The sequence below is a fragment of the Camellia sinensis genome, chromosome 6 (assembly GCF_055761805.1).
Source record: "Camellia sinensis isolate YWXY chromosome 6, ASM5576180v1, whole genome shotgun sequence".
Classification (NCBI taxonomy): domain Eukaryota; kingdom Viridiplantae; phylum Streptophyta; class Magnoliopsida; order Ericales; family Theaceae; genus Camellia; species Camellia sinensis.
The window spans coordinates 183,542,399-183,567,018 of NC_138966.1; the positions used below are offsets into that span (position 1 = coordinate 183,542,399).

General features: G+C 38.0%; 1 long non-coding RNA gene across 10 annotated transcripts; it reads right to left on the reverse strand.

Moving 5' to 3' along the window:
• Positions 1-3,767: 3,767 nt before the first annotated feature.
• On the reverse strand, positions 3,768-14,342 carry LOC145793098 (uncharacterized). 10 transcript variants are annotated; one of them, XR_014333622.1, is made up of 6 exons: positions 14,143-14,342; positions 12,783-12,969; positions 10,415-10,476; positions 5,658-5,737; positions 5,518-5,562; positions 3,768-4,013 (listed from the first exon to the last, which is right to left on the reverse strand). It is a non-coding gene; the product is annotated as an uncharacterized LOC145793098 (long non-coding RNA). The 10 variants fall into 10 exon arrangements; XR_014333618.1 differs by adding an exon at positions 5,327-5,436 and having other exon boundaries at positions 5,518-5,737; XR_014333621.1 differs by lacking the exon at positions 3,768-4,013 and adding an exon at positions 4,020-5,436.
• Positions 14,343-24,620: the final 10,278 nt, after the last annotated feature.

Consider the following 24,620-nt stretch of genomic DNA (forward strand, 5'->3'; position numbering starts at 1 on the left):
GGACTTTGTGAATTGGGATTCAGAATATAGTTGTGACTGCCTGTGCGGTTCTCAGTCCTATCTCTTGTTTGTTAGATCCGTTGTTATCTCGGCCTCGTTTCGGCGAGCCGTTTCCTTTCTCTTGCTTTGTCGCCTTATTCCCTGGCGTGTTTTCCTCGGCTCTGACATATTTCTCAATTCTGGCCATGAGCTCCTCCATGCTTTTTGGCAATGTCTTTGCCAATGACTTTCGTAGTGCACAATTATCTTTTAGGCCGTTTTTGAAAGACACAACCACCACCTCCTGGTTGCACTCGAATATTCGGTTGAACACTTCATAATACCTTTTTGCGTAGGCCCTAAAGCCTTCATCCTCACTGATTCTCAGAGCCATCAGGGTGTCTACCCTTAGTGGTTGTAGTTTGTTTGTCACGAACCTGGCCACAAACATCTCGGCCAGGCCTTCCCAGGTCTTCACACTTCTTTTTGGCAATTTATGAAACCAATCCGATACAATTTCCCTGAAGGATGAGGGGAACACCTTGCAAAGCAACGGCTCGTTCCCAGTGTACAATGCCATCGAGTTTAAGTATAAACCGACGTGAAAGTTGGGGTCCGACTTACCGTCGTATATTTAGAACCTCGACATACTGAATCTTTTTGGGGCCTCAAATCTGTCCAGTTTCACCGAGAATAGTGTTCTCGGCTTAACAGGAGAAGTTACCTTGGCATTTTGTTACTTCCTCTTGAGGTAATCTCTCAAGTCCTCTTTGGTCCGCCCAAGAGCTCGGCTATCTCCTGACTTCAGCCTTTTAGGTACACTCCTCTCAGCTTCGCTATGAGCCCTTTTCAACCTTTCTCCATTAGTTGCGTCGGAGCACAACTCCTGCCTTTGAACATGCCGATATTCTCTGGGGTCTGCCTCCTTGGTACGATGTGTCCTTCGAGATTCTTCCCTTCTCGACTCTCCTCGCCTGACCTCCCTTGACGACCGGTGAGAGTGTTTTTCGCTCCTGGCGTGCTGGGGGGCTACAGGGATTGTTTTCTGTCCTCCCTTCTGGGCATTGGCCGCTGAAATCGGCATGTCCTACAGTGGGAACGGTGGCTGCATGACGTTGTTTTGCATCATGAAATTGACGACCGATTGTAGGTCTTTCAATTTGTTCGCCATCCCCTTCATCTCTTCGTCCCTCCATAGGCATTTGTCTTTCCATACCTGGAGGTTATCCTCGTTATAGTACCCGCTTTGGTCTGTTTTCTTTTGTACGTCGCCTTCCTGGCCGACATCCTTCCCTCCGTGATTCTGGTCACGAGTTTCTTCGTTATAGTTGTCTCCTTCGACATCATGGTCAATAGGTCTCTCACTCCCAATTGGAGTGTCATCCCCAATCTTCTCTTTCTGTCCGTCGTTGGCCATCTATTCTCCTTTTCTTTCCACAGACGGCGCCAAATTGTGTGAGTGAATTTCTGACCACACTACCAACTCAGTATTCAAGTGGAGAGCACTGGCAGAATAAATGGCACCTGAGTGACCTGCAACAGAAAGAAGTGATTCCGACGGTGGTTCGTCCACCCGGGGGCACTCCGATGATCAAGTCAGTTATCTCTCAAAGATAGATCAAGTGCTTAACTCACTGTTCAGAATATAAATTGCGTACCTTAGACCCATTGGGGGTGCCTCTCTTTTATAGCCAACTCAATCCTAGTCCTAATAGAAGCTTAACTTCAATGGACTTCTACTTAGTGCTTATCTTGGACTCTTCAATAGATAAAGATAAACTCCTTAAGAGCTTTATTCTTATCCAAGCTAAAGTCCTTCCTCATTCTAGGACTCTTGTCCCTTATCCGCTTATCCCGGATTCCGATATCTTCGGAGATAACTTCGGCCTAGCCGAAATCACCTCGGCGTCACGACCAGGACACGTGGCACCCCGACTGACAAGTCGGCGTCACCTTGCCCACGTGTTGGTACTCAGAAAATATATCCCCATGAAGAACAATAGTAACTTTAATTAGACACCGGAAGAACAAAATGTAACTTTGTAAGATGATTACAATTCTGTGTTTTGCACCCCAATTGGGCTAATCAAGTTGTTAAAATTTTGTGTAGTTTCTGCAAATCTTGAACAACATGCTGCTGGAGCTCGGCAATCTGGAATTCTATAGCAAGAGGAAGAGAAAAAAATAGAGACTCAATTCACATAGCTACATGGGCAGTCTAAAGATCAAATGAATCACTAACTCAATGAGTTGCGAACACTATAGATACTTACCAAAAAAGCTGAGTCTAACAGGACACAACTTATGAATTTCAAGATCCAACAAGACCCTTGTAACGAGAATAGGAAATGATACGTACAAAAATGATGGCACAAAATGCCCCTGCACAGATGACCACCTGGTGCCATCAAGGAAATGAGCATTTAAGTCAAAATTAAAACTAGCAGTTAACAAATATATTGCCAAATTTAACAAGTGAAATTCCAGGCATACCCATTTGAACATGTAGCCGTAATGATCATTCCATGTATATGGAATATTCATGCCAAATATTCCAGCCACCAAAGAATAGATGGATAAAGAAACAGTTCCTGAACTTAGAAAAAGCTCTAGCTGCAACCATACATAAAAATATGAAAATTTCTATCGTCAAGACATAAACTCCGCAAAGTTCAGTTACTTAAAACAGACAAACAAGAAAATAATCAAGACTATCAATATCATAAAAAGCACGCATAATAAAATACCTGAATCAACTGGTTTCGATGATTGTCAAGTTACAAAAAGGGGACATGAAGTGTATTTAGACTAACATAGGCAAATCCCAACCAATTTAACTCAATCAATTAATTCAAATTTTATGTCCCAGTTTACCTGAATATTAATGTAATCCTCTGTATCATCAATATACTCACGCAGCTGCAAAATTTGTGAGCATGGGTTTTAGCAATTTTTCTATGTGCAATAGACAAATAATAAATAGGGAGTTTGACAATTTCTATGTGCAATAAACAACTGAATAGGGAGTTTGACCGTTTCGATGAAGATTGCCAGAATCTAGCTACTTTTAATAGACACTAATCAGGATATTACTTGCGCAGACACTGCAACAAGTTGGGTTTTGAATGACGAATTTTTTTTATCGTCAAAAAATTAATTTCGTCACTATAGATATTTGTAAGGAAATATTTTTCTCACCAGTTTTGTCATTGAATGTTTGTCACTAAAAATCACTGTGATAAAAAATAATTTCGTTACCAATGATATTACTTTAGTAACGAAATTTTTTGTCACCAATAAAACAACATTTTGTCAGCAAAAATCCTCATTTTCGTCACCAAATAGTTATTCAGTACCATATTTATAATTTTAGTTGACGAATAAATTTGTCACACATGTTGATCATTGATGAGGAAATAATTTCATCACAATAAGATGTAAAGATGATGATATTTTTCGTCTCCAAAAGTCATACATAGGTGACGAAATATATTTCGTGACAAAAATATATATGCGTGACAAAAATTTTAGTCACCAAACAACAAAATCAACCAAATATTTCATATATAAACTACAATAAATTTTGTCACAAAAAATATTTATTAGCGATAAATAATCAGTTTGTCATAATAACAAGTACAAGTGACGAAAAAAATTCGTCACTGAACTTGTTCCATATTTTATATTTCAATTTAAATTATTATTTCACAAATATCCCTGTTCATATCTCAATAGCCTTTTAAATGTACTAAGAAATTCACTAGTTATACACCACTCCACACACAAAATTCACTAAACAATTTATATTATAAATGAAAATATATCCATCAAACAAATTTAATAATAATCCATTAAGTATAATAAAAAAACATCATAGCAAATTCCAAAATGAACTAACGCGGAGTACAAAAAACATAAAAATAAATAACACTCAATCTTGATTTGCAACTAGAACTAAGTATCAATCCAAGAAAAAAAATTCAACAGTTGATCTTCATTTGCAAGTATGCTTCCAAACGTCATCAAAAACCAATCTGCAAAGAAAATATACAAGGAAAACATTAACATATTATCAATTACATCTAAACTCATATATAAATTATTTTATTTTATTTTATTTTATTTTATTTTATAACAATTCAAAACTTCAAAGAGTTGAGGTGATCCTTGATGATAAGCAACACAGATAACAGAGGATGCCAAAAGATTGCAGAAATACCATGTATCACTAGCACTAATACCAACAAGAACCAAGGAGATTATGTGTATACTTTTAAACCTAATAGGGGTATAGTGTTTTTGGATAAAACTACACGGGGTAAATTGTAATTAACCCAAACAATTTATATGCTCATTGCTCACCCTGCCTACTTAATGCACTGTAACCCAACTATATGGAACACCAAAGGCAAATAATAGCTCTATGAACCACCTACATGTGTTGCTAAAATATATATATAAAAAAAAAAACAGAGTCTCATCCAACAGTCTATTGTTGACCTTGAACTGTGTTTTCTGAAGAATTCAAGGAAAATCAAGTTGGGTTTTCTTTAATCAGAGTCTGCAAGTCAACAGTTAACATTCAACATATATTGTGATCTAATGTTCCCCGTGACAACAAAACAATGTGCAATAAGTATATGCATTCAATAATCCAATGAGGGTTGGTCAGTTGAGTCATTAACACATGAAATTTTGTTATATAAAAATTATAAAAAAAAAAATCAGAGAATGGGGGGAAAAAATGCTACTAACTGAAAGGTGCAAGCAATGATCAATGCCTATATTTTTATGATGCCTCCTAGTATACCCTACCCAATGATTGTTCGGGTTTTCAGGTTGACTGCTGTGGACTACAACAACTCTCCTTATTTATATTGGATGCACAATTTTCAGCTGAAATCAACAGATTTCTTTGACATGCAAAGAGCCAGGCTGATTCAAACAACATAGAAGACAGTATATGCTCAGTGGGACAAGCTGAAGTGTCGACAAGCATGATTTGAGGCAAATATGGATGATCAAAAAATGAATAAATAGAAGTAAACACCAATATAAAAGTTTTGACAGCTTTAATTGGAAGAAAAGAAGAAAAAAAAAAAAAAAAAAGCATAATGCATTTATTTCTCAATCAATCATTTGTGGTGCTGCCACACATTCATCGTAGGTCCTCAAATCAACCACACTTGTTTACAGAAATAGCAGGTTATTTTGTGTTTTTGGCTGGTCTATATAGCACTAGTCCTTTTACCCATCTTGTTTTCATTCCATGCATAACATCCTCTTCCTCTTTTGCTACTTGTTGGGAATCATTTAAAGATAATGAAAACTATCAGTTTCAACTTACGATTGCTCATCAGGAAATTAAAGAATTTATTTAATCTTTGGCATTAGCTAAACGATCCATTTTTTCCCTTCCCGGTTTAAAGAATCACTCACTTGGTGCTGCCTTTAGCCCTTCAACCCAGTAAAAAACACTTAGGCTCAACAAGGCTATTCATATGGTTTCAAGGATATCAGAGAATCATAAAAATTTACCTTGCATTCTGGCTTGTTGAGCATGTAATTCCACCATAGACGACACTCAAACGAGCAAATATATGTAAATAATGTTAGAGAAAGTTGAGAATAAATTATATAGCCCCTAAAAGGTTCTTGCAATTCCAATGACAACACACCTGAGGTAGTTCTCCAAGTCCATACAGTGGATAATATAAGGAGGTCCTCCCTGGAAGAGAGCTAAAGATTCTGCATATAGCTTTTCAAAAACAAAGCGGAAGTAAATTAGTTGGTCATTACTGTAGACGTCCCCGAACGCCCCGGGATGAACGAGCTCCCGTTCCGTTCATTTTGGGGTCACTACAGCTCAGGACTCTCAAATTTGTCACGGTTCTAAGTCTGAACCAAAGAGTCCAAATCCGGCAAATCGTTTTAAGAAAACAGATTTTGAAAGAAGTGCCAAACATGGACTGCTTTGCCAGATACAGAGTCGCCACCTAAATGTTTTTTAATGGGAAATTTAGGAAACCCTGACTCGGTGCCAAAGGCCACGTGTCCGTCATCACCAAAGTTGCCACGGCTCGGGAACTTGGGTACGATTGGGGAAGGTCACTTCGTGAGCACCCCCGCTCGCCCGATCAAAGATCGGCCTCTACTAACCATGATATCTATTTTTGAAAACATTGTGTGTTCTTATTTCGGTTATTAGCCTAGGTTACTATGTGATGCGCACAGCATACAAGTATAGACTGGATCGCCTGAATTGGAACAAAACATTTCATGTTCGTTTTTTGAAAGATGGTTTGCTACTCGCAAGTAGGCTTAAAATGCAGATTTTGCCACCCTCAGGTGGGCTTAGGAAAAGATGGTTTTGCCACTATCTAGTGGGCTTAAAACAAACAGTTGATGATTTAATCCAATCCAAGTAACCCAACCTTCACCCACAGGCATTCAGGCAGTTACATCATATAAGCATATAGGCTCATGGTAAGCATGCTATTCATGGCAGTCACTCACACGCATGCAAGGATGCTAAAGCATAAAGCTTACCGAGTACTCCAAGCCAAAATAGAAACTACATTAGAAATCATGCATGATCCTAAGTATACAAAGGTGCCTAATGCAACACATGCAAAATGCAACTATAGCAGGCTCGGCTATTCTAAACATGGCATATGGAATGCTACAGCTAACATGTATTCAACTTGGAATTGAAATACAAATGCAGTTAGTATGATGCGCCGAGCCCGGTGCATGCAAAGCAGATGAATGAAATGCAAACATGCTATCATACTGTATGCTAATTGAAATATGCCCTAATCTAACCACCATAAGAGGATAAATAAAAAGGAGAAAGACGTGGGGTTGGAAGACATACAACACACACACGCACACTTATTACAGTCGTCCCCTCGCGCAGAGGGTCCGAATAAATGTACAGTCCCGAATAAAAGAATATTACAGTCCAAATAATACAGTCCAAATAATGTACAAATTCCTAATTAATTTACACATTAACTAAGAAAGCTGTAAAACTGGCGTGCAAGCCAGGGACTGCCTTGCTCCTGATGAATGATGCATGTCTGGGCCGCCTTGCACGGAAATCCACCAGGATGCCCCAATTAGCCTCTGTTTACACATTTTCTTGAAGTGCGTGCCAAGCTCCAAAAAGTTGCCGATTCTTTATTTTGCTGCAACAGAGAGCAGGAGAGGGGCATGGCAATGTATTTTCACAGATATATGCATGCCTCGATCCTCGTGCCACCAATCACGCATACCGAGGCATGATGGCCGAGGAGTCGAAATGCACAATTCAATATAGGATGAATGCACATGAAAACACAGCTAAAACCTAACTCCATCATGGATGATCCGGAGTGTCGGTGACTGGGGAATTGAGATACATTCCGTCACTCGGAGTACGAAATGCACCTCGTTTCCCGTGCCCGGGCTAACTCCTATCCCGAACATGATGCAATATGCACGACATGCATGAAATGCAACTAAGATACAATCCTAACATACACAATGCTATGAAAATAAGATGCCTCGAAACGCGTGCACACGGGCACGCAAACTGAGAAAATGACAGAATGCGATCTAAGATACAACCTAGTATGCACAATGCTGTAAAAAAGAGATGCCTCGAAATGCGTGCACACGGGCACGCAAATCGAGAAAATGACATACACAATGCAAATGACATGGAAATATGATATGGGCTTACACTAACATGAGAGAGCCTCAGCCACGCTCACATAAGAGGCCGGTGGATGAAAATGAGGTGCCTCGAAATGCGTGCACACGGGCACGCAAATTGAGGCAATGACATACGCAATGCAATGGCATGGAAATGGCATATAGAATGCAACATGGACTTATACTAACATGAGAGAGCCTCAGCCACACTCACATAAGAGGCCGGTGGATGAAAAGAAGTGCCTCGAAATGCGTGCACACGGGCACGCAAACCGAGGCAATGGCATACGCAATGCAATATGGCATAAATGGCATGCAAACATGCTAATGGAGTTTAGGCACTGAAATATGGGGGAAAACAGCCCCGAAATGAGGCGAAAACACACCCGATGCGAGGAATAGTCCCGAAACATGAATTTTGGGACCCGAAATGGCCTATAGCTATACCAAACATGCACAATATGGATATGCAATGAAAAGAAAGAAGCAAGGCAGTCCCAAAATTAGCATTTTTCTAGTACAAAACATGGCCAAACAGCAAGCAAAGATAGGGCAAAATTAGCATGCGAAAATGGCCCTAAACATGAGATTATGAAGCAACTCACAGCTGCAAACTCCAAATGGGTTAGGACCCTTCAACAACATTGAAGAGGGACCAAAAATAAGAACTTTCACAGAACTGTAAAAACCTCAAAAATAAACATAGATAAGGCTAAGTTCTTACGCAAGAAAATGGACCAAAAGGTGGCCAAAGAGGCAAGTGGTATATACAAAGCCCAAACTGAAAAATTCCCTTCTACAACATCGAAGAGGGACCAAAAATAAGCATATTTGCAGAACTGTAAAAACTCCAAAACAATATACAAACATGCTAGAAATGCAATGCAAAATGAGGCTCAAAGGAGGCTATAACATGAAGTATGCAAAATATTCCACAAATGGCCAAAGACCCTTAATGAAACATGTTAAGAAGGTCAAAATAAGGCCATCTATAGGCCTGTAAATCGTCCAAAAATGGAAGCATAATGGGCTGCCAAAGCATGCAAGAAAATGGCATTCAAGGAGGATATTGAAGCAAGTGCAATATGGAGGGCTCAAACCGGGTAGAGCCCTTAATGAAACAACAAAATGAGCTCAAAAAAATGACCTTTTCAGTTTTGGTCGGAGCTCAAATTAATAAGCATGTATGGCTAAGAAATGATACCAAAATAAGCTCAAAAAAGGAAGAACACTACTTACCCTTGAAGACTTGATTTTGGTTGCCTCTTGGCTTGAGTTTGTGGTTCCCTTAGGCCTTGGAGAACACCTACTTGCTGCTGGAAATGGAGTGGTGGTGGTGGAGCTTGGTGTTGTAGAAGAAATGGTGGTGTAGGGCTTGGAGTTTCTTGCTTGAAAGAGAGGGATAGAGAGAGATTTTTGTATGCAACCTTGAAGGTGATTTTTTCTAACCCCTATCCCCAATGCCACCTGCTGGTTATATGAACAAAAAGAAGGGAGCAAGGGGAGACAAAAGGTCAAGGAAAAGTAGGTAAGTTTTCCCCCACAAAATATCCCCCGGATTGGGATATTTTCTGGGGGAAACAGCTACACAGCTGTAAAGTGCCAGGCACAAGGAAAATGGCCGGCCCCTTATTGGGCTTGGAAGTGGCCGGCCGGCTAGGGGTCAAAAGGGCCAAGTGGCTTTAGTGGCCGGCCACCACATATTGGTGGCCTCCCAGGCCTCCTCTTCACAACCCTGTGGTTCGAATTTGGAAACTCTAAAACAGGAGAGAGATCAAGCCATTTTTAGGAGGGGTTCAAAAGGGTCAAATGGAATTAGTGGCCGGCCATAAACTTTTAGGGTCCTCCTATGTGTGTACAACACAAATATGTGGTTCAAAGTTCAAGAAAAAGGGCCCAGGTTGTTCAACATTGGCTCAGAAGGAGGGGTTCAAAAAGGTCAAGCAACATTAGTGGCCGGCCATGAACTTTTAGGGTCCTCCCATGTGTGTAAAACACAAATATGTGGTTTGGGGTTGAAGAAAGTGGCCCCAAGGTGTTCAACATTGGCTCGGAAGTGCGAAAAACGGGTGTCGGAGGGCGAAAATGGAATATAACTGGTTGTCAAGATAATTGCTGGCCTCCCACCCTCCAGTGACCTTCCTGGTGATAAAACAGAGGCACCTGCCAAAAATGAACGAAAACCCATGCAAAACGAATGCTCGGGAGCCAAAACACGCAGTTCGGGGCCCCGAAAATTGCCTGTTAAGCACCGAAAGTGGCGTTCGGCCACGAAGTGGGTTTCTCAGACCCCAGTGTCCCTCAAAAGGGAGTGAATAAGATGTATGCCAAAAATCAGAGCAAATGGAGATGGTTAAGCGGTCCCGAACCAAGGCACACGGCCTGACGGCTCTGAAAATCGGGGACCGGGCTCCGAAATGGGCAAAATGGCCTACGACCACAAAATGTAGCCCACGGCCACTAAGAGATGGTCTACAGGACCTCTCCCTCCCCTCAGGAAAAGAAATAGAGAAAACCGAGTCTGGTTCGCAAACCGAGGCAAGGCACAGAAGAGGGTTCGGAAGTCCGGAGGCGGGGCTCACGGCCGCGACTCTGAGACTTTTGAACGAGCGCGATATGCAACATCACCAAGCGCTCAACTGGTGACGTCTAAGTCTTAAGGTCGGTCAAAAATAGGGTGTCTACAATTACACTGACTGCTGTAAACAGAATATGCAAAAAGGAAAACCTCACTCACTGTTCACATCAATTTGAAAGAGGGAAAACAAGGAGAGAGGAGCTGCTCCAAACTCGTATTACCTTGTCAAATTAAATTAACTAGGATTGAGATTAAAAAGAAAAATCTGTTATCTTGTGCTTTAACTAAGATTATGGCCATTGATAGAATGGAAATGTAACATAGGACCCATGTTCCTTTAAACCACCATATGAAATGACAGTTGTCTGTAGTTGAGACAACATTTACTACCATATGAAATGAAACACAGAAAACAGTAGAGCATTGAACGGATCAAACACAACATTGGTGTATAAAGGGTAGAAATCATTCCAAGATCTTCAAAGTGGAGACACTGGGAAAAATAAAACAAATAACTTAAGTAGGAACCAAATGTTTCACCTTAACTCTCTTCACAAAATCCATGGCAGGCTGGTCCAAGTAACTATCATCTATATGGAGTGCCAATGCATGGCCAATAAAGTCAACTATATTGTCATCTAGCCCTTACTTTCTATATCGGGGGGGGGGGGGAGGGAGGAATCAAACTATATTATCTCTCATCACCAAAAAAAAAAAAAAGCAGAACAGTAATAATAACAGTAATACCAGATAACTATAGTTATCACCATAACTAGTCTGAGGATTGAATCCACTACTTTACTCAGCAAATTGAGCAAAAGGAGTTACTTACGGTCAAAGCTGGCTTGAGGGCATGTCCTCTTTAGATTAAAGTGGAAAGAATTATAACAATTTTCACACTGACTTTTCAATGTAAAAGGAAGGAAGAAGGAAGAAAACTGATATCTAAAATAAAACCACTTGCTCTTAGAGTTATTGTAGTAAGATTCTAAACTCTAAATTTATGATCCGCTATCTTCTGTAAAACAGAATGGAGCACCACTTTACTTAAGTTGAATGTTGAGTTTAATTCATATCACAGCTAATAAGTTTAAGACTAATTTGCAAGTGTCCTTGTGCATGTGATTGCCCCATTGGCACTCCATGTTAGCATCCTATGATCCACTTCTCATGTGCTTTTTGGCTTCTCTAGAACTCAAATATGTGGAGTACAAGAAGCTAAGATAAATGCCAATAGCATGTCCTAAATGTGATGTTTGTGTGTGTGTGTGTGTGTGTGTGTGTGTTTGTGTTTACCCAGAGTCACAATAGATCTTAAGTCTATGTTACTAGTTTATCATAATTAAGAAATTTAATTTTATGACAATTCTTTACTTTCCTATCTTATCCTACTTTAATTTTTGATCAAGTAGATTTCTTTCATTAACTTCCTATTTAAGAGAGTTTGTAATACTATTAAGCTTTCCAGCTATCAATCAATCTCAGCCTACAATAGCTTATAAAATATGTGAAAACATTTAGCTAGCTCCTATTCTAATTCTCAATGGAGCTAGAATGAATGTGAAACAAGGAATTGCAACCTTGCTGGTTTTTGGTCAACTTGTTCTTTAGAAATTTTGTTCATTTTGTCTTTTTGAAGAACATAAATTGAATAAAAGGATCTTAAGTAAAACTTATCTCAATTTAGTTTGTCTTTCAGGTTTGTTACACAACTCCTGGCCTTTGATAGCTTGGTTAGTCATCAACAGGGGGGAGCCACGTGAGGACCAGGGGGCAAGTGCCCCCCTCCCTCTCAATGTTCAATATACCACTATTTTCTTGGCCAAAAGTCACGGTATTAAGTTGTCATCCAAAGGCATTATCTCAATAACTTAGATCAACTAATCAAGTTTCTAAGTTGAGGTGTTTCAATATATACCTTTACATGTTTAAGTACATATATAAATATGTATGAACTCAACAAATGAGAAGGGACATGGTAGCGCATCGATTTTCTTATTATTCTTCTTGATTGTCTTATATCTTTCCGTTTCATACTATATAATAATCTCTTCCTCATCATAAAAAAAAAAAAAGTGGGAAGCCAGTACCCAAAAGCCATCAATGTACAAGGAACTTACCACCAATGTCGGTAACGAGTGTAGATATCATGTGTTTCAATTCACGAATTAACTTCAAAATTAATAAAAACAAAATTTAAAACAATGTTCAACAGTTTCCACCACCAATTCACATCAATAGAATGCAAATGGTCTATCATAACATATGAGCTCATGATATTACATAGAATAGAGAAAAGTAACCTCAAACCAAAGAAAAGAAACTTTGAAATATCAGTTTCAGAACAAAGAAAGGGAAAAAAGTTTCCCATTTAAGACAAGTACATAAACATCCAATCTGTGCACAAGTTATAGCCATAAACTCATATTCTAAGTATTTGAAGTGGGTAGAGAAACAAATTTAACACAAGGTAGAAAGAAACCTTGACATCACAAGCAAACATACACAAATTTTATGACACACTTACCAAGCTTGGGCAGCATTGCACCAACAGTCTCAGGATTAACAGGTGTACGTGACTCGTACATGTGTTGACTTCGGAAGGAATGAGAGAATGAATTGATCTTTTTGGATCCAACAAAGATATACATATAGATAAAGAGTGGACAAGGCCCGATTTTGAATTTGAGTCTTCCAGTGCATGATCAAATATCCTAGCAACAAAATTGCAGAAAAATAAAAATATCAAGGCATTACGAGTTACGAGGCATTAGGAAGTTTAGTCTCCTGTTTTCAACTCCATTACAGAACCAGAAAAGTTCTAACCAAAAACTCACACATAAATATGTAAAATAAATAATTCTTATTCCCAGTCAAAATAATTCTTCACTTGCATGGATAATTCTTATTCCCACCTCACACATAAGTTAATTCTAACCAAAATAAAAACACTTGCATATGTATTCTTTTCATCAAATAGATTTCATTAAACAATTGTTCCTGCATTTTGTATTCTGTTCATTATTATTAGTTTGAAACATTTCACCAAACAACCAGTGGGTATGCGAAATCCTATTGTATAATCACTTAAAAGATTCTAATTCTTGGATTTGAGGAGCTAGTTAATCTTTTCTAATTTAAACTATTTTGGGCCATTTTATGACTTAATTTTCAAGTAGATCTTCACTGTTTTAATTCAGGCACAAAATTTATGAAATTATTTATATTTGAAATTATTTTGAGTTTTGTGTTTCTAACATTCACATTGTAATCTGAAGTTAAATCACAAGTTGACAACAAATCTGAAGTTAAATTACAAGTTGTTGACAATGATATATTCACAGTTTCTTAGTAACAAATTTCTATGTTCTCATTGACATCAAGTCATTAACTTTTTAATTATCAGGTTGGAAACAAAACACACACACACAAAAAAAAAAAAAAACAGAGTGTTAACTCTTATTAATCCCAAAAAAGCAAGTATATTGCATTTGACAAAAAAAACTTTACTTGAACAACCAGCAATTCACACAAATAACCTAGAAAATTCAAAATCACAGTTCTTATACTAACAAATTAACAAATGAAAAACCCAGAAATCATCACCATCATCATCAAACAACAAAATAGAAAAAAGAAGATTAGCTTAATTTTCAAAACCCCAAATCAATGACAGAAGAACTAGAACTAAAATCTGCAAAACCCGATTTTAAAAATAGGTTTATCAATTGCTTTCAAATGCTATTTTTATCAATTAGCTTACAAATAGTTTTATCAATTGCGTACCCACTCTATCAAAAAGGAATTTGTGATTAGGTTGAGAACACGTAACACAAGTTCAGAAGAGAAGAAGATAAGGAAAAGAGAAGAAGATAAGAGAAGAATACCTTCCAATCGAGGCTTCGATTGCTACTCACCGCCACTTTCGCCGATCTCTGATCGTTGCTCACTGCCGTTTAAGTGAGAGAGACAGAGAGGTGAGAGAGAGAGAGAGAGAGACATAGAGAGAGAGTCGTCGAAGGAAGAAGCTAGGGCAAGAAAAACGTGAAATGAAAAAATGAGGGTGAGACAGAGGGGAAAATGGGGGAAATAGGTAGAGGAAAAAAAAAAGAGGGGGGGTTTGGGTCAGGTACGAGATTGAAATTGGCGGACAATCTGTCACCCGATCCAAACCTGCGAAATTAAAAATTTTGGACCCATATTTGCTTGTCATGTGTCACGCATCTACCCAAAACATGTCGGGTCGAACGGGTCTGCCTGGTCGGCACATTCGCTACCTAGTCCTACCTGTGGCGACATTGAAGAAGGAGAACGGGTGACGTCGGTGGCAGCGCTGAAGAGGGAGAACAAGCTAAAGGGGGACTACAACAAGTTGGGTCTTGAATCACGAATTTCTTTTGTCTCCAAAGAGCTAATTTCGTCACTATAGATATTTGTGAGGAAATATTTTCCTCACCAGTTTCGTCATTGAAGGTTTGTCACTAAAAACCAATGTAACAAAAAATAATTTTGTCACCAATGATATTACTTTAGTGACGAAATTTTTTGTCACTAATAAAATAACATTTTGTCACCAAAAATCCTCATTTTCGTCACCAAATAGTTATTCAGTACCATGTTTATAACTTTAGTTGACGAATAAATTTGTCACACTTGTTGATCATTGATGAAGAAATAATTTCGTCACAACAAGATGTAAAGATGATGACATTTTTTGTCTCCAAAAGTCATACATGGGTGACGAAATATATTTCGTGACAAAAATATATACGTGATGAAATTTTTAGTCACCAAACAACAAAATTAATGAAAACTTTCATATATAAGCTGCAATAAATTTTGTCACAAAAAATATTTATTAACGACGAATAATTACTTTATCATAATAACAAGTACAAATGACGAAAAAAATTCGTCACTAAACTTGTCTCATATTTCATATTTCAATTTAAATTATTATTTCACAAATAGCCCTACTCATATCCCAATAGCCTTTTAAATGTACTAAGAAATCCACTAGCTATTATACACCACTCCACACAAAAATTCACTAAACAATTTATATCATAAATCAAAATATATCCATCAAACAAATTTAATAATAATCCATTAAGTATAACAAAAAAACCATCAAAGTAAATCCCAAAATGAACTAACATGGAGTCCACAAAAAAAAATCAACACTCGATCTTGATTTGCAACTAGAACTAAAGTATCAGTTTAGGAAAAAAAATTCAACACTTGATCTTGATTTGTAAGTATGCTTCCAAACGTCATCAAAAACCAATCTGCAAAGAAAATAAACAAGAAAAACATTAACATATTATCAATTACATTGTATAGACCTCTTTATCCATGTCAATACAAATTGTGTACACAATAAGTCTAGCTTAACAACCAGAATTTCCTTTGTACATGGCAAGCTCCTATTAATCGCATCACTAACTTAGAGCAACTCTAACACTGCCTAGTAAAAATACACAAAAAAGCATACACATGGCTTTGTCTCTACTTTGGTTAGTGTGTATTTTAACAAGGGTCATGCTAAGTAAGAAGTAACTAATGAATCTATTTTTATTAAATACATCTTCAAACTTGTTAAATCTTAGTTAATAATTAGTGAAACTACTGTGCTTTAACTAGTATATACTAATCAACATTAGAAAAATAAAAACATAAAATAAGCGAAACTTACCAAAATGGCGATCTACGAGTTCATGGGATACCTCCTCCTCTAAATTGTCCTTTGAAACCTTGCTTCTTAAGAAACTCCATGATGCTTGATGTCATCTCCAAATGCTCCTCAAGCGACTCCAAAAAAGACAATAAGGCAGTCTAAATAGATTCCAACAATTAGTTTTTAGGTACACCAACATAAATTTTAACCAAGGTGATTCATTGCTTAATAAAACACTCTGAATTCATCTTTTCTAGTAGAACTAATGAAATTACTACCATCTGGAACAAAGGAATGCTACTCTTCCTATCTTCCATAACCAGAGCAGATATAGACTAGAGGCTATACAGAATGAGTCTTGAACTCTGGCACTATGGATCCCTTTGTTTAGTTGTCATTTGTGCCTAACACGGGCACTAATGAATAAAATCCAGTAACATTCAAGATCCAAAATTATCGTCAGTAAAATTCAAAATGAAAAGTTCAGTTTCATTGCGATGTTCTTGGTAATTCTCTGCTTTACCATCTACCTATTTCTCCATTGTATTTATATAGGGAAAGATGTCAATTAATAAGATAAAAATCACACATAATCCACATCATCAATGCTTACAATAGTTTGGCAAAGTTTTGGGTTATGCTTCACTACGACATTCTTGGTAATTTTTTTCTTTTACCAATAACTCAATTCATTACTCAAATTACATAGGGTGAATGTTGAACTATGTAACAGATATTACAAATGATCCTAAATGAATTAGGATTAATAAAATTGCATTGCATGATTACCTGAGCGATATTCAAACTGATGCATTCAATCCTAGAGATCACAATTGGAGAATATCATATCCAAAAGAAAGCAATTATGGGCCCAATGTTGAGATGTCTTTTGCCATTTTATATCTTCCCACTTAGAACTTAAGGCCCGTCTTGTCTCCATAAACAGCTGTTACAACTAATTTTAGCATGAATCTAACAAATGTAAGTCAGCATAACATTTCAGATAATTAGATTGTCCATTTCAAATCATTAAAAATTACCGCAATAGCACATCCACAATTATGGAGTCATTCTGAGCCTTGTGATATGACCAACACTCATTCGCAACTTCCTCATCAGGGCAACCATTAGAATCATGGGTTTCAATATACGATTTTTGCTTAACACAATTTAAATCTTCATGCAGCCCATCAACACTCATCTCTTTTCTATTGATTGTTCAATATGGCGGTTTTTGCTTAACACGGTTTTTGCTAGAACTGCTAGAACTACATGATCCACTAATATTATCCCCTTGAGAAGGAAAAGTGGAGGCATTCTTTAGGCTGCATATACAGTAGGGAAAAATGAATATGCTGCCATTTATACCATTAAATAAAAATAAAATATCAAAAGTCACCAATCCTCTTATTTCCCGAACTCTCTACTGTTTTAGATTCTCTTGGTGCCTGCAATGGCTGGAGCCGGGTTTTGCAATGATATTAAGACAAATAGTTCATTATCCAACTAATAGTTAAAGAGCCTCTGCAACAGTCATCAAACCTAAATTCAAGTCAGTAATTTACCATGCTTGCACAGGTCCAATGGGACTCATTTTATATGCACTGTTTACTATATAAAATACATATCTTTTTAAAAATCTGTAACGAAAACTTTCAAACCCCTAAGTCAGTTGTGTTGTCCGAAACACTCTGTATAACCCACATAAGGATGATCAGAATAGCTCCTTATTCGAATTCCCTTTTTTTCCTGAATCCTTTAGTCTGTCTTGCCGTTGTTGCCTTTGCTTTCAAGTTTAGAAGGAAGAGGATCGACAAGGAATGACTTCAAATGTTTGAACATCTCTTGCGACTTCTCTACATTGATTGCATGACCTGAATTCTTTATGATCACTAGTTGTGTGTTCTCACCCAGATGCTTGAAAAAATAAACGAAACATGATTCAATGAAAATGAATCAAGCCTCAGACTTTAAAGCCATTCAAAACATTAGAAAATGCAAAAGCCCCACTTGGTTGCCAAGAAGACAAATGATATTAAAACTCGAGAAATCTTGCAAATAAAAAAGGTTACAAGTTGTCATTTTCTTTTCCTCCAACCTCTTGGAAACCAGAGAGGGCCAAAATACAAAACCGTACGTCTAAAAAATGTTACTAAAATTATAAAATTCTTTGTATTGACCTTTTTAATCTGTGCGCCAATTCTAGTGGAAATATCTAATCTTGATCTCCCCAGATTATTAACATGGGCTACATCATGGAAAAATTACGCCATTAGTGAGCCAATCAAACTAGTAACTAAGAAACAAAGCAGGAGCTAAATAATATGGTGACAGACAAAATAAGAGATACAAAAACCTAAGTTATCTTGGGAAGATCAGAGAGTTTTATATCCTTGTGCAATGCTTGGACCAATTCTTTTCTTTCTTGAAGGTATTTTGTACACATCACTTGCCCACACAAACCAATTCATAAAAGCAGTTTCAGGCAAAACAATATAGGGTAAAGCCCATTTCCTAGAATCTTAACTTGTGACAGTAAGATATCAACAAATTCATAAATTTAAGACTAGCAACATTACTATGTGTTACAAAGTACAGAGTACAGACTACAAACATATTATTTAGGCAAGCCCTGAAAATTACTCATCAAACATTACAAGAAGGAAATCCTTTATGAAATGTGGCTAAAAACCCAGTCTTGGCATTTACCAGTAAGACTAAGCACGAAGATTGTCCAGCAATCAAACCTCATTACTTTCAAAATTTGCAAATAGTAGCAATTTGTGACAATACAGAAGAAATAAATATTAAGCCATAGAATACATTTAAAAAAATAATAATTTTACAATGTAATGAAGGAGAATTAAAATGCAAGTCTTGGATTTGTGATGGGAATTTTTTCAAGCATAACAACTCAAACCTGGTGAACTAAGGATTCTCCACATGAGATAATGAAATGACCCTTCAACTCTAAAATACCCAACAATATGGCAATGTTTCACACAGGCATTTTATCAAACACAAGGGCTTCTACACCGTCTCCCTCTCCCAACCCTCTTATGGCTCCCCAACTTCTTCATTCCCCTTAGGAACCCCTATCCCGGCTGTTTACACTTTCCCTTCTGCCCCTTGCCACAGCCCCTCCAACCCTCTACTACCATAGATCAATTGCCTCCTTCCCTCTTATCCACAATCACAAAACTACTCTTTTTCTCCACCACAAATCTGAAATGCTTGCCCTTTCCCTCCCTACTATAGCACTGCTAGCCCTCTTCTTCTCACACCGCAGCTCCGTTACACCATTCCATCCCCACCATAGCGCCACCACGTTACCGAAAACCCTTACCCCACCATTAAACAACTACAAGAGAGAGAGAGAGAGAGAGAGAGAGAAAGAGAGAGAGGCCATACCTTTGTGTGTTTTGCAAGAGAGGGATGGGAGGAAAACTGGAGCACCATCACAAAAAAAAAAAAAAACGCCGGGGAGAATTAGTAGGGTTCCTTTTTTTCATTACTGCCAAATCTCAAAGTTCCCCCTTCAAGATTGGTTGGTGGTAAAATAATTTTGTGATTAAAAATTTTAAAATATTAAAATTATTGATGATAAAATTATATTTCACATTAAATAGTTTTAAAATATTTAAAATTAATTTTTTTTTAATATTTAAAATTATTGGTGACGAAAATATATTCCCCACTAATAATTTATTAATCTGTGACAAATTTTTTTCTCACTAAAAGTCTCAAAATTTTGACACCACCTAAAAAAAAGTAGACGAAAAATCTTTGGTGACGAAATTTAATTTTTCCACGTCTAAAAATAAGTATTTATTGATGAAAATAAATTCCGTTGCCTATTATTTTTACTTTTTATTATATGTGACAAAATTTTATAATTCAACACGGATTATTCTTATTTAGTGACGAAATATTTTCTTCCTTACTTTTCATCACCATAGGTGTAGAGAGTTAATTAACTTGTGTTTTGTTTTGAGAGAGAGAGGGGAGAGGGAAAAATTGATAAACAAAAATAAAAGGGTGAAAAAAGTTAGTAGTCTATTTTTTCCATTACCGTCCAATATGTCAAAAATTTTCCTCCAAAATTGGTGACAAAATAATTTTCTCACTAAGAAGTCTCAAAATATTAAAAATTATTAGTGATAAAAATATATTTCTCACCAGATGGTCTTAAAATATTTAAAATCAAGTTTCTCAAAAAATATATATACAAAATTATTGGTGATGAAAATATATTCCTCGCTAATAATTTTATAATTGGTGACAAATTTTTTTCTCACCAAAAGTCTCAAATTTTGGTGCCAACCAAAAAAAAAAAAAAAAATAGCAGGAAAACCTTCAGTGGCAAAACTTAATTTTTCCTCACCTAAAAAGAAGTATTTGTTGACGAAAATAAATTTTGTCACCTATTATTTTTATTTTTTTTATTATACGTGACAAAATTTTATAATTCGTCATGGATTGTTCTTATTTAGTGATGAAATTTATTTTCTTCACTACTTTTCGTCACCATAGGTTACTTTTGTTGTAAATCCCTTTCCAAAGCCCACAACCATGCGTGGTAATCACGGCCCCAAAGTTCCAATTCCTCTTTCCCACCCCTACTTAGAAGCCACCACCCTTCGCTAAAACCTATCCTCCTCTGAAGGAAACTGCCATGACCATTTCCCTAACAAGGCTCTATTAAAAGTCACCAACCGCCTCACCCCTAAACCCCTTGCTTGCTTAGATTGACAAATTCACCTCCAATCAACCAGATGATACCTAAATTCATCACCCCCACTACCCCATAGAAAATCCCTTTGAAGTTTCTCCAACCAGTGCGCCACTGACACTGGAATAACATGAACTGACATGAAGTAGGTTGGAATGCTGTAAACACACTCTTAATCAGTGTCAACAGCCCGCCTTTCGACAAATACTGCATCTTCTATCCCTCCAGACGACGCTGGACTCATTCCACCTCTCCATTCCATACCCCTTTTGCCTTAACTGAAGCTTCTAACGACAAACCCAAACAAGATACTGGCAAAACGGACACCCTGCAACCCAAGATTCCAGCTAAAACTGGTAGCTTGTCCACCTTCCCAACTGCAATGAGCTCTGACTTCCTCAAGCTAACCCGGAGGCCTGAAACTGCCTCAAAACATAACAAAACACATCTCAAATGTCCCACCTGCTCCACTTTAGCCCCATAGAAAATCAGAGCATCATCTGGATATAATAGATGAGATACACCAACAGAAGCCCCAGACAACGATTCCACCACAAAGCCCTTCAATAGACCCCCACGCACAACTCTACCCGACAACCTACACAACGCCTCCATCACTAAAAGAAATAACAGAGGTGACAAACGGTCCCCTTGCCGAAGGCCACATTGCGTCGGAAAAAACCCCGCTGGAGTCCCATTAATCAGAACAGACATCCGCACAGTCAATACACAAAACTTGATCCATTGGCACCAAGTCTTACCAAATCCCATAAGATCCAACACATACATGAGGAAATCCCAATTAATGTTGTCATATGCCTTCTCAATATCCAATTTGCAGATCAAACCTAGGCACTTTTGTTGTGAAGTAATCTTGCTTCACCTATAATAATTTCCACCGGCCTAAGAGTAGGAGTATGGTTGAAATCAAGATGGTTGGCTACTAGCATTCAATGCGTTCACACTACTAGCCGTAGTTGCATTTAATGCGTTCACATTGCTAGCCGCAATTGCATTTAATGCGTTCACATTGTTGGTTTTATCTATATATAGCAATGTGTTTTGAGAATTCTGAGTGTGGGAGAAAGATAATAAAAGAGAGAAAATTGTAGTTCATGCTCTGTATTTTTTTTTAGAATTATTTAAGTGAATTTAAATTTCAGTTTGGTTCAGTATTAATCCTCTCATTATGAATCATTAACAGTGGTCTGCACCCCACTCCCACTAACAATGGTATCAGAGCCGGTTTTGTGCGTTTTCGAAAAAACAGAGTGTTTTTCAAAAATTGCCCATAAATCAAAGTGGTCGAAATCCACTTTTGATCACATCAGCTTGAAGCTCTCGACGAGACGAGCACAACCGTAAAAACCGCATCGAAAACGGATCTCGGATGACTCCGCATGCGCCACACTCACCACTGACGCCATTCTAACGAGCGCCCACGCTCTCACGTACCGCATGCACTGCCGGAGGAAGAAGACGCATGATCCCACGCGCAAGCACGCGCCACATGTGCACTCACCAAACAACCTAACGTCATCCACTGACGTCAGCTGAGCCGTTGACCAAGTCGCGTTAACCAAGCCGAGCTCAGGCTATTGACTAGAACCGCACCGCTGTCTAAGTCGCGTTGACCACAGCCGCTGACCAAGCCGTGCCGTCAGCCGCTGAGTCGCTGAAGCCAGCCATACCAGAGAAATTATTCGGTGCTTCTCAGTCGCACCAGATTTCATCGATCTAAACCGTTCAACTTGTTTTGGCTTGATCTAAGCTGTTTAAAGTCCGTTTTTGGTGATCTAATAATCCTTTCCAACTATTTGGAATATTCCGAGCACATCTGTACAGTTAGAATTTGTAAATTCCATCCTGAAAATTTACAGTTTCTTAAAGACAACCAATGGCCAACACAAACAACTTCTTTCAGCCCCAGTTTCCAAAACTCAACAAGGAGAACTATGAAAATTGGAGTATTTAAATGCAAGTCCTACTAGCCTCACAAGATTTGTGGAAGTTAGTGAATCGAGGATATGACGAGCCAACTACTCTCGAAGATGAAGGAAATTTAAATGAAGCTCAGAAGACGGCATTAAAAGATTCAAGGAAGAGAGATAAAAAGGCCTTGTGTCTTCTCTATCAAGGCATTGGTGAGTCAAGTTTTGAGAAGATTTCAGCAGCAGCAACTTCTAAAGAGGCATGGAGTATTCTTCGCAATTCACACCGTGGAATTGAGAAGACGATCAGAGTTTGACTCCAGGTGTTACGTGGCGAATTCGAGATGTTGCACATGAATGAGAATGAGTCAATTTCTGAGTACCTCAGCAGAACATTGACCATTGTTAATCAGATGAGAAGATATGAAGAGAAGATAGAATCTCTTCAAGTGATAGAGAAGATGCTCCGATCACTCAATCCCAAGTTCGAGCACGTGGTTCTAGCAATAGAAGAGTCCAAGGATCTCAGTGCCATGACCACCGATGAGTTGATGGGTACACTTGAGATTAATGAACAAAGGATCAACAAGAAGACTCTCTCAAGTTCCCTAGAGCAAGCTCTTCAATCAAAGCTGTCATTCAGAGATGACAAAAATGAGTAAGTGGGGAACATCACAAAGAAGCCGAGGAAGAGGTCGTGATTACAATAACCGAAGTTTTGGTTTTCGAGGAAGAGGCGGAAGAGGTCCAGCCAGAGGAGAAAGAAGTCAACCACACTTTGCTCCAAGAGAAAGAGCAAGAGGTAGAGGAGGTGGTTACAGCAACCGAACAGGAGTTGACAAAAGCAATGTTCAGTGCCACAAGTTCGAGCATTACAGCAATGAATGTCGAAGTAGAGCAACAACAGAAGCCGGAGAGTAAGCAAATTTTGCTGAGCAGGAAACAAACAAAGTTAAACCTACAGTCCTGTTTGTCCACCATGGAGACACTAAAAACTACAACAATGTTTGGTATCTAGATTCGGGAGCCAGTAATCACATGTGTGGTAAAAGAGAGTTGTTCGTTGAGCTTGACGAGACTATACAAGCACGAGTCTCATTTGGTGGTTCTTCAAAGACTCCAGTGAAAGGAAGAGGCAATAGTCTAATCAAGCTCAAGAATGGAGATCATGATTATATCTCCAATGTTTATTATGTTCTTGCCATGAAGAACAACATTTTGAGTATGGGACAACTCCTAGAGAAAGGATACGACATCAGCATGAAAGATTGTCATCTTATCATCAAAGACAATCATGGTAATTTGATCACTCGGGTGAGAATGTCCAAGAATCAGATGTTTGCATTAAACATCCAACATGATGCTGCGAAGTGTTTAAATGCCATCATCAAAGACAAAAACTGGCTATGGCATTTGAGGTTTGGACATCTCAACTTTGGAAGCTTGAAGTTGTTATCAAGCAAGAATATGGTGAAAGGGCTCCCTCATATTGCTCATACTAATGAGGTCAGTGAAAGCTACATTCTTGGCAAGCATCACAGAACTAGCTTTGCCAAAGAAGTGAAGTGGAAAGCAACAAAGCCGCTAGAGCTAGTGCACACTGATGTGTGTGGTCCATTGAAGCCAATATCAAATGAACAGAATAGATATTTTCTCACCTTTATTGATGATTATAGCCGGAAGACATGGGTGTATTTTCTTAAAAGAAAGTCGGAGGTATTCAGTATCTTCAAAGAATTCAAAGCTTTTGTAGAGAAGCAAAGCGACTACTACATCAAGACATTACAGTTAGATCAAGGTAGAGAATATACATCAAATGCTTTCGAGAATTATTGCAAAGAGCATGGAATCAAGCATCAAACAACACTATCATGTACGCCACAGCTAAATGATATTGCTGAAAGGAAAAATCGCACAATCTTAGATATGGCAAGGAGCATGTTGAAAGGAAAGGAAAAGGACTACCCAAACAATTTTGGACTGAAGCCGTATCATGTGCTGTGTATCTGTTGAACAGATATCCAA